Source organism: Glycine soja, chromosome 12 (assembly GCF_004193775.1).
Source record: "Glycine soja cultivar W05 chromosome 12, ASM419377v2, whole genome shotgun sequence".
NCBI classification, from domain to species: domain Eukaryota; kingdom Viridiplantae; phylum Streptophyta; class Magnoliopsida; order Fabales; family Fabaceae; genus Glycine; species Glycine soja.
This window is the reverse complement of record NC_041013.1, coordinates 8542970-8554090: the sequence shown is the minus strand read 5'-3', so window position 1 is coordinate 8554090 and position 11121 is coordinate 8542970. Positions and strand designations below refer to the sequence as shown.

Genomic DNA, 11121 nt, shown 5'->3' with positions numbered 1-11121 from the left:
TGCTCGTGTTTTTATGTTTGAATAATTAGAGCACGGGCAAAAATGTTCTTGAAAGCTATTTGTACTATTGTTATAAAAATGACAAAATACTAAAATTTCTAAAATAGTAAAATTAACCAAAAATGAAATTAAGGTGTTTATGTAATTTCTACGCCGTGAGAGCTCGTTGAGTACCGAACAGATTTTGATGGCATTGAAGTACCAAAATATGCAGGTTACTAGTAGTTCCTGAAGGGGTTACTCTCTACTAGCAGCAGCTCCTCACTTGTCAGGATTGTATACACTGAACTTCCCGAAGTCCCTTCTTCCACCGGCAAAAATAGTGTCCATAATCAAAGCCTCGAGGAAAGGAATGAAAACTCAGTTGCTATACACAAATAGCATTATAAGTGTACTACAATTAACTATCTAATGACAGTAAAACAAGCATTAAGAGATTTTCTTTTGGGACATTAACTAAGAAATATATATGCAAGTTATGAAATTGTAGAAAAAAAATAGTAATTAAAAGTTTAAAACTGAAACAAAATCATAAAAGAAAATTGAAACGGCGATAGTTCACACTGAATCAGTAAGGAGAGAGAAGGAAAGAAAGACAAAGAAAACTACCAAATTTATTTGAAAAGAAAGAAAAGCTTACAAAGATTGTTTCTTAGAGCTTCCCTCTCTAACCTCTTTCTGAACTGTCTATGTAAAAAGGGTGCCTCACAATGCCTTTGAGGACCCCTTTTATAGAATTGAAAACTACTGTAGCCACAGTTCAGGTTATCTAAACCGAAACAATTTCTACAGTACATGTTTACAATAAAAATTTAATCTTCAGCTAAATTAATACCAAAACAGTCATTTTCGTTCTGGTAAAAATCATCTCAAGAGTGTGTTGACTTGGTGTCTTCTTTCTTTGATGAAACGCTCGGATGCCATCTTTGACAAAACGCTTGGATGCCATCTTCACCATACTCCTTCAGTAAATCTTCTACAACTTGTTTCCCATGTGGTCCATGTCCCAAGAGTGATAGTTTTGAATTATGTTCACCAAGTCCATTTTCTTGCCTACTGTTTAGACAGCTATCATCAACATTCACAGCAGAGTCACTGCTTCCATTGTAGTATGTAGTTTCAACTGTGATCATATTTCTGTTCGGAGTTGCAGAGACAACTCCATTAACTTTAATATCAGAAGCTAAAGTGGAGTTTTCAAAATCGTCTTTTCTCATCAAAAGTTCTCTATCTACTTCACTTGTTTTTTCATTTCCATATGAGCCATCATGAGCATCAACTTTCAATGTGTCCACGTCCAAATCATTCATTCTGGTTGTGCAACCAGCATGATTATCCTGTTTTGGCACTGTAGCAGTACTCCCTATAGAATGTTTAAAAGAAAACCCTCTCTTCTTCTTGAATCGTCTTCTCTCATGAGGAGTCATGCCAACTTGCAAAGCTCTTTCTAGATCTTCATCGGATATCTCCCTTCCTCCATAATGTCTATTTATAATCTGCAAGTAAATTAAAAACCAACTTGATAAACAGAAACACCTGTAGTTGATGAAGCTCTTCAATAACAATAATGAACAATGATAATCACTACAGATGTACAATTCAGAACCCATAATTTATATTTAAAACACATGTAATCTATCTTCAAAGGATTCCTTAAACAAATCAATTCTCACTTGGCTATCTAACTACATTTAGTTCAAACTAACTGAATATGATCAGGTGGGTGAGGCACTACAATAGCTATGTGTCAGAGCAACTAATAACAAAAATACAATCAAACCTCAGTCAGTTCTTCATGGCGATTGAGAGGCATTCTTGGCCCATGGCGTAGAAGAGCCATAGCAGCTGTTTGTAATTGTAAAGGATATACAGCTCTCTCTTCAATTTGTTTTTCAGTCTTTTGACCTGGATGAACTACCCTCTGAAGGTAGAGAGGAATCCCAAATTCAACAGCTACTTTTCTCTTATACTTTTCTGCAGCAGCATGTGCAACTTCATGGAAATCCACACAAAGTAGGACAATGTCATGAGAACGATGGCTTTTCAGATGCTCAGGGAAATGTGTTCTGTAACACGATGGGATTATTGATACCGTAAGTAGTGGTTTCCTTCACCACACCCAACACATATTTTTCTTACTCTGGATATAAAAATCATTGCCTTCATCCTCCGGGCGACCTTTGGGTTCAAAAAGAAGCATTATAGCTGGGGGTTCCTCATCAATAAGCTTTGCAAGATCCCGATTAAGGTACCTGGAAATTTGAACATTAATCAAGGAGAAACCAACATCACTTTTTAGTCTATTACAAATGGAATAAAATTAAGTGAAAGTGCACAAACCATTCAAGCTTCCTCCGATCACAATAACAAAGCAGCCTCCCATCATTAGCATATATCCGGCAATTGTGATAAACAGCAGATTTACAAGAGAATTTTTGAACAAACAAATCTCGAGAAGCCTTCCTAGAATATTGTTTAGGATTTTTTGGGCCTGGTTGTTTATAGCCTAAAGTAGGTCTTAGGTTACTGTTTACCAACAAAGCATAATTAAATATAGAAAGTGGGCAGCTCCCATTTTGACCTAGGCACTTCTGTAGAATCACTGAATAAATATCATCATCGTTATCCAACTTGTTTGCAAGCAGATGATAGATATCACTAAGGTGACTGCAAATTACAGGAGACAGGGAAGGGATGAGAGAGTTGACACCCATTTCCATATTGATATCAGCCTGAGCTATGGTGCTGTATATTTCAGAGTGACTCACTGAAGGCTGACTTGCCAAAGCAACAATTGCCTGATCTGACAGTACATATTTTAAGCTCTCATCATGAATACGAGCCTGAAAGTATGGACTCACAACAAAATAATCAGATCGTGTTGCTAACATATATTTTCTGACGTCAAATAGAATATGTTTAGCACTACATCAAAGTTTGTACAGCAAGCAACAGAAACTTGATTTATACATTTAGTTCATTATCATAATAAAGACTATAGCTAAGCGCATGTCTGGACACTGGAAACACTTTTTTCTGGGGAAATAATATTTTTTTTTTCAAAAGCTCTCTCAAAACGTTGGCCAAAAAAATTGAATATTTCTTTAAAATAATTTAAATCAAATACACTTGATTTTGTAGATTTGTTTCAGGGATAAATTATGGCAGAAAGGAATAGAAACCTAAATATTTCTATTGCTAATATGCTATTAATATTAAACTCAAAAAATTATCACACCAATTAATAACTCAAAATGTCAAGTATCCTCAACTATAATAAATTTGAATATATCAAAAAAGCAATCCTCAATGTACTTAATAAAATTCCTCTTCTTTTTCTTAGTCCATTATTACTCTTAAGGTTTTATTTTGTCAGATGGCATGATAAGATGTTATCAGAATTTCAAGAAGCATGAAGTGATCTCTCAAATGACTATGAACATGGAACGAATTTCTGTTCCATCTCATAATTTGCAAACTAAAGCAGTCCTTAAACTCTCAAGGAAGTGAAGAAAGACAGACAGTTACAGTAATAAAATTATTCTTAAATGGTAGCTAAATTTAAGGAGCCTTTAGATGTTATAACTGACCATCAGATCTCTCCACGAGCACAGTTGCCTCAAAATATTCTGAATCTGCATTCTGAAGATCACATTAGAACAATATATCCAATTAGACACAGAATACTTCAAATCTGTACAAGAAGCAGCAAACCTGGGATTCATTTGAAATTGATGGAAAGCCATGACTGCTTACTTGACGTGAAAATAATGATCATGCAGAAGATTCTCCAGGAGAAGCTTCAATCTCTTTCTTGAAAAGTTGTAAACAAATCACGTTTGAACGCCGACTAGCCTCAAGAACAAAATGGAATTTGTCATCGGAAGAAGAGTTTTCTGACACAATAATAAGTTCAGAATGTAGACCCAATAACATTAACAAAAAAGGTCCCAAAGAGTTGTTGAGTTGACGAGTAACAATGAAAATAAACTTATTGCTTCAAGTCATTAAAGTTATCCGGTTAAAATGACCAAATCCTTAGGACCATACCATATTTATGGGTCGCAGATCTTGCACATCTCTGGTATAAAATAATCTGTTTATTTCCTCAGCCACATTTTTGGGAAGCATGGGGCAAATATAAAAGGAGGAGAAAAACACGTTGACAAGGTAGATTTTCAAAGTTTCAGTTTACTTGATAAATGCTTAAAATTTATTAGAGATATTTTTTGTTTATATTTTTCTTTCTTTCCTCGCAATATCAGACAAGAGTGAATACCATTGTCCAGTTGTTTGAGTTCATTGATCAGACAGTTTGCAATATACAATAGATAGTGTGCATCTGTTTGTGCATAATGTACCATTTCTGCTGAGAGAGGGCGCTGCCTCCAGTCTTCACGCTACAATTAAGCATATAAAAGAAATATAAGTTCCGGTCACTAACTAAAAGAATCCCAAACACATCATAGTAGCATTGTCTCTTATTTGTAACATTTTACTACATGAAAGAGAAAATGATTGTGTTAGGTAACCCCCATCAGTAGTTAGTTACAATAGGTTAGGTAGTTAGTTAGTTAGGCAAGACGGCTGAATAAGGCATGCTGCATTGCTGCCTATAAATAAGAGAGTGGAGAGAGAGATCATCTTGTAATTTTTTAGAGAATTGGGGTCTTTTGGCAATGAGAGGAGTTCAGAGTAAAGCAAGTTTGAATAAAATACTCAAGTGTTGTTTTCACACTTAGCTACTCTTATATTTATATATCAGAAAAGTTACACTGAGTACACTTAGAGAAAAAGGAGAAAAGTACAAACTGTGTCCCTATGGCAGCACGCTACAGTCAGAATAGAAGAAAGAAAACAGCTTTTATGCATATTATAAGACAAACAAAGATAGCCAATCAACGTGAATTCAACAAGAGGCACAGACACTTGAAGTTCTGCAGTGTTATATCTTGTAATTGGGGTTTGTCCCTATCATTTCTTAATACGAAACCAGGTTTCTACCAGTTTGCAAGTTCAATTTTATTTTTAGGAGCACAAGTTCTATTCATTGATGTACCTCATTCAATGACTAGTTGCATCATTAATAGCCAATATAACAAGATTTTAAATGATTCGTTGTCAATGTAATTTTTGGCACAATATGATTCATTGTTCAGATGGTTGCTTCCAAATCAGTGGAAAAGTTCAAATGAAATCTCTTCTACCCTGCAGGAGAACCTCAATTTCAATTTAAATGATGACCACTAAAAAGTCAGAATAAATGTATCATCTGAACTACACTGACCACTTTGTAACTTTTGTTTTTGATATAAACATCTGCCCTTGTGATTGTGAAAATGATTTCAGTATTCAACTTTTAAGCTACATTCAACTATAGGCTTTTTTAACATACTTCTAAAAATTTCCCTGTATTAATTCAATAATAAGGTCTAGCACAAATTCATCATTCAAGCAACATTCAATTATTGTCTTTTTCCAACATATTCGTAATAGTTTTCCATGCCATTTCAGTAAATTCAAGTCTTAATCTAAACTTCTAGGGTCAAACTCCTTTGCAAGTTTAAATTGTAATTCTACATACAGAAGAAGATTATGATTGAAGTTTACCCAACAAAACAAGTGAAAGAGTAAATAGAAAGAATGCTACAAAAACTTTATAACAGAGAAATAGTGCCCTAAATGATCAAGCCAAACCTGTAATAATTTATTTGTTGTCACACCACAGTAAGTTTCAAGCAAATAAGCAAGTGATTTCTGTGGTTTTGACATCACCTCACATGCCTGCAGTACATGAACAACACACTGATATTAAAAAAATAAAAATAAAAATAAAGTTATTGCCAATCAATTGCAAAAGGCAAAATTCTCCAGTTCTGTTATGCAGGAGGAGAAAATTCTGTATGGTACATGGCATCCAGTACATGGTCTGGTGACATGATAGTGGCAACATGTATAGGCAGCTCACCTTTGAAGTATATCAAATAGACTAACAACGTATATATGGAAGTCCCTCTGTAGCCAGACTATATCATTGTCAGCCCCATGGAACACCTATCCACAAATTTTCCATTGAGTGGGAAAAAACTGTAATAAATAGACTTGGATGCAAAAACACTGACAATAATAAACAAATATTTTTTCAATAGATAATATGCTTTCATCCCAAATATCTACCTATCTATTTAAAAAAATGGCTTAATTGCACTTTTTGTTCCCCCACGTATCACAATTTTGCAATTTTGGTCCCTTGGGTTTCAATTGCACAAATTAGCTCCTCCAGGTATCACAATTGCTTAACCGGTATTCCATTCAATATTTAACAGATTTTGCTGACACAGCAACTCGAGTGACCAAATGGCACAATTATGATACCTGAAGGCCAAAAGTACAATTAAGCCTAAAAACTCTGAATTATTCTAACAACAATATATTATAAAATTTTAAAAGTAAAAAAAAAGGTTTGAAATTGAAATTGAAGTAGTTAATGTTAGTGCAAGCACCCCCCTCCCCCACCAAATTTCTAAATCCTATTTAAACAGTTTAGAAATATGATACTGATAACTTACATACTTTACAAATTGAAGAATTGGCAAAAACTGGGCGAAGAATGCCCATAAAATCATGCAGGGCAATTGTATCAACCAAATAATCTTTCTCCCGTGCAGAAATCTGTTTGATATCATACAAAGACAAATGTATTAACAAATTTATCAAACATCAAATTCCTGGCATAATTCAGTCACAGACAAGGAGTTAAAAACTGTTGGAAAAATAAAATAAAAATAAAGGAAAATAAATACGAAGAAGATGCACAGTCTTAAATTAAATAACAAAATAAGAATAGCAAAATAAATTTAATTGACATCACATAAATAATGCATTATATCATACAATGAGCACAATGAAAAATTAAATCAAGGGAAATAATTAAATAGCCTGAGTTGAAGCGCGTAAACGCTATCCTTAGAGAGAAAACGCCCACACTGCATGCATGGGTAAGAAATTCTGATTGCGCTCCTCTCCCAAGATACGACAACCCGTTGGTTCCGATCGTGTGCAGCGAAAGAATCCTCGAACCTTGAACACCAATGCTCTTACTCTCAAGAAATAAATTATTTTATAAGAGAAGAAAGAAAATTTTGGGAGAAAAATATGAGACTGTAGTTCTGTCATCTTTTTAGAAATGAGGAAAGATAATATATAGGCACAGATCACCTTAAGCAACAAACAACATATGACAGTTGGAAATATGACCGTTGGAAACTAAGCTACAATTGTCAAAACAAATCTAACAAACTAATTTGAGTCATTAAAACAAAATTTTAAGAAAATCTAAAATAAATATTTTATTTTATAAAATAGAATTAATATATATTTATAAATTTTAAATTAAAACACAAATATTTATCAACAAAAACTGCACAACATTACCTGAACCAATGTTGTAAAGCCTAAAAAAGATCGTAAGCTATGTTGTTCCGTGTCCACAGCAAAGAACCTCTCTTCGCTCAAAACATCAATTAGTTCATTTAACTCGGTATGAACCCAAACATAGGAATCCTTCATTTCCAAGTCTGCGATCTCAGTTCCAAGCTCAATTTTAGGCAGAGGATTTTTCAACAATGCCGTAATCTCTGCCTCATATGGATGCGAATTCAAAGCATTCTCTGTAAGAAAACCCCTAAACTCAGCCTATTCTTCTTCAAAAATAACCTTAGAACTTAAAACAATGAATTTATAGCTTTCTGTATTCTGTCCTCTGTGCAAATTTTGCTAATGAAAATCTCGATGATGAAATTATGAAAACTCATCACCTCAAATTCAACCTTCCTCTAACCTCAATTCATTTCCCTCTCTCGAAATTTCCGAAAAAAATATTCAAAATCCACTAAGCAAAATTAGCTAATTCGATTTCCTAACCTGAGGCAAAAAATTCGCACGCACGAAAAAAAACAATAAAAACAAAAAAGTCTTCGATGAATAGAAGAAATGCGAAAATGATAAAGAAAAAACTATTGCGTCTTTCTTATAGTTACTGCGATTAAGCATCACGATCGAGTACGTGAACTTTCATATTTTCCTTCGGTTTCTCAGTAACCAAACCCAGAAACGAGTGTGGAATGTACCGTCGTTGCTGAGATGATTGAACGGAGAGTAGGAGTTGTCCGCTAAGACGCGCTTGAACGCGCACTTTGGTTTCTGTTCGGAGTGTAAATAGCACGGCAAGGACTTTTACTGCTTGCGCCTTCGCGCGGCGAAGAAGACGGAGATGACGGCGGCTGCGGCGGTGAATGTGACGACGGTGAATGCCACGCGCATCTTGTGAGCGTTGGTCATTTTCTTCTTCGATGAGTTTCAGTTTGCTGAGGGCACGGTGGAGGCGGTGACCGCTCATGCTCACGGCGGCGGAGTTTCATTTAAGCAAGTGCTTTTCGCATAGCTTACGTGCACATTCAGATGTTAGCACTAACACTTGTTAATTGAATTGGGCCTTCAAGGGTAAAGGCCCAATTTGGACTATGTTAAGTAGTGGGCTAAGCTTTGTTCTGAAAGCAATCCCGTTCCTTAGGTGGGAATTGTTATTCTCACACCTCAATTTCTAATATCACCCCCACGTGTTCCAAAATGTTTTTTTATTTCACAAATACCCTTTAAATGAAAATATATTTTCATTGTGTAAAAGGGGATGCCAAAAAATACACAACAGAAATATGTTTCTGTTTATAAAATATAGAAACGAAAACATATTTTTGTTGTGTATTTTTTTCACCCCATTTTAACATCTCAAAATATACTTTTATCCATAAAATAAAATTGAAATTTATTTAAATGTATGAAATAAATATTCCATTTTTTTCATTTGACAGTATTCAATTATTTCATATAATTTTACTGAATACTTATAACTTAATAAGTTAGCTTTCAACTATTAGGTTTCAACTACCATCCAACTTTTTAGATAGCTTTCTAACTTCTAGCTAGTTTTGTTGAACATAACTATAGTGCCTTGGTTATGTAAAATCTATGATTTTGGTCCTTTGGTCAAACTCAAAGTGTTGTTTGTTAATAAATTAATATTAAACTATTATGTGAGTTAAACAAAAATAATCTCATGTTATGTCACTCAATTTGGATCATATCAGCTTAATCTCTTATAGGCCAACATTTAAATTTGATAAAAGAATTAAAATAATGAATTTATAAAATATAAGATTAAATGTCTTTATTTTAAAATAAAGAACCAAATTTACAAATTTTAAATAATAGTTAGACCAAAAGTGTATTTAAGTATATATTTAAATATATGCTGTATGTGAAATGAATTTTGGTTATATAAAAAATGGACAATTCGGTTACTTAGCTGCCCTAGCTTACAAGATAAATTAATAATCTATTTTTGACCCGCCCGTTAAAATTCCATTAAAATTTTACTCAATCCACCCCCTCTTAATTCCCTATTTGTGGCATGCAATTACTCCTAGAGTTAATGTTGGAGCTGAAATAACAGTGACAGCGTGGCCATATCTGGTAGCCACTGGGCACTTGGTAAAGTCTGAGTGCGACTTCTAAGCTGGGAATGGTGATAAAAATGATATTGATGGTAATTTGGATTTGTTGGAGACAATTATAAAAAATTGTCATTTTGATTATGTCTATGTTATGTGTCTGTCCCCCACCATGAAAAAAAAAGTGTTTTTTTGGGTTGAAAATAAAATAAAAAAGTTAGATAGTGATTTATGCATCGACGAATGGCTCTTCTTGGGCTGAAAAACTTTACAAGATTGGCCAATGAAGGAGAGCCCTTTACCGTGGCTGTAGTTTGTCGGCACATGTCTACACTACAAAATGAGACGTAAAGGAAAGTTAAAGCATTGATTGAGCTGTGAAAAATACTAAGAACCCGTCACATCTTATGGTGAAGTCACCCTTCAGAAACTAATGCAAAGAAAGAATATAAAACTTTTAGAAGGATTGTATCTACCTTTAAATTTCTTTTTTTTTTCTTTTGCTAGTGCAATTGTTTTTACTTTATATTTAGATAAAAGTTAAAAAGTGCTTTTGCAAATTTTAATGTATAAAATGATAAAAGAAATTGTTGCTTTTAAGAGTAAAAATGTTTTTGAGCTCTTTCAGTTAAAATACAAATATGTTCTTAGTAATATATCCTAAATTAATCCCTGATCACTTTTTACAAATGCAATTACTTTTTAAAATCATTAATCCAAAATCGAAATTGAAGGGACAGTTAAATAATTGAATTGAAGCTTGAAACGTGTAAGAGTAACACAAGGTACTAGATTTGTGTACCCATTACGTTGTCACTTTGGTATATTTTTTTCAGCCAAACATTTATTTACTGGACCAATTAAAAGAGTGAGTTAGAAAATCATACTTCTCTTTTGTATAGCCATTTTCTTTAGAAAAATGGCATGTTGCAACAGGTGCAGTTCCTCACTGAAAATTACTTAGTACTTTCATGGTAGTGATTGATAATGACATTGCTTTTTACTTCATTTTTCTCACTCTCACTCAGTTAAACTGCACAGATGAAATGCCCTTATTGCCCCAGTCTTTAGCAACATGCAGAAAGTGTATGCCCCCCCTCCCCCAAATGAGCTTCATGGTGCACTAGTTTGTAGACACAGACACAGTGCAGTGGATTAAATTGTAGGCCACATGAAAAGGGTGGTCAATACTCTATGGTGGCATTTTATAAAAGGCCCTAATGTAAGGACTGGGTCACACTGACTTCACATGTCCATAATTGATAATAAATTAATACCAAATGGCCTCATTTAATACCGAAAGATTGGTGTCTGCCCTTGTTTGTTTATGTGGAAATATATATCAAGAAAATCGCATTGTTAAAAGTACTTAATTTCTATTATTTTTTCTTTCAACTTGTTATTAAGTCAATTATTCTGTTTTGGGAGATCAATCATTTTGGGGGGGTAAGAAATAATTGTACTGTGAGGATTCGATATTTTTGGGGTTGGTTTCTTTAGTTGGAACTAATCGATCCTATTATGCCTATGCATAAAAGTAAAAGAACTATCTAGATGAGTATAGCCTTTTTTTGGTGCTTGGTCCATAAATTTGAACGTGTTAAAGCAGTGC

At 33.9% G+C, this 11121-nt stretch overlaps 1 pseudogene; it reads right to left on the bottom strand.

Annotated features, from left to right (window-relative positions):
• Window positions 1-590: 590 nt before the first annotated feature.
• Window positions 591-8471, bottom strand: LOC114378465 (annotated as a pseudogene).
• Window positions 8472-11121: the final 2650 nt, after the last annotated feature.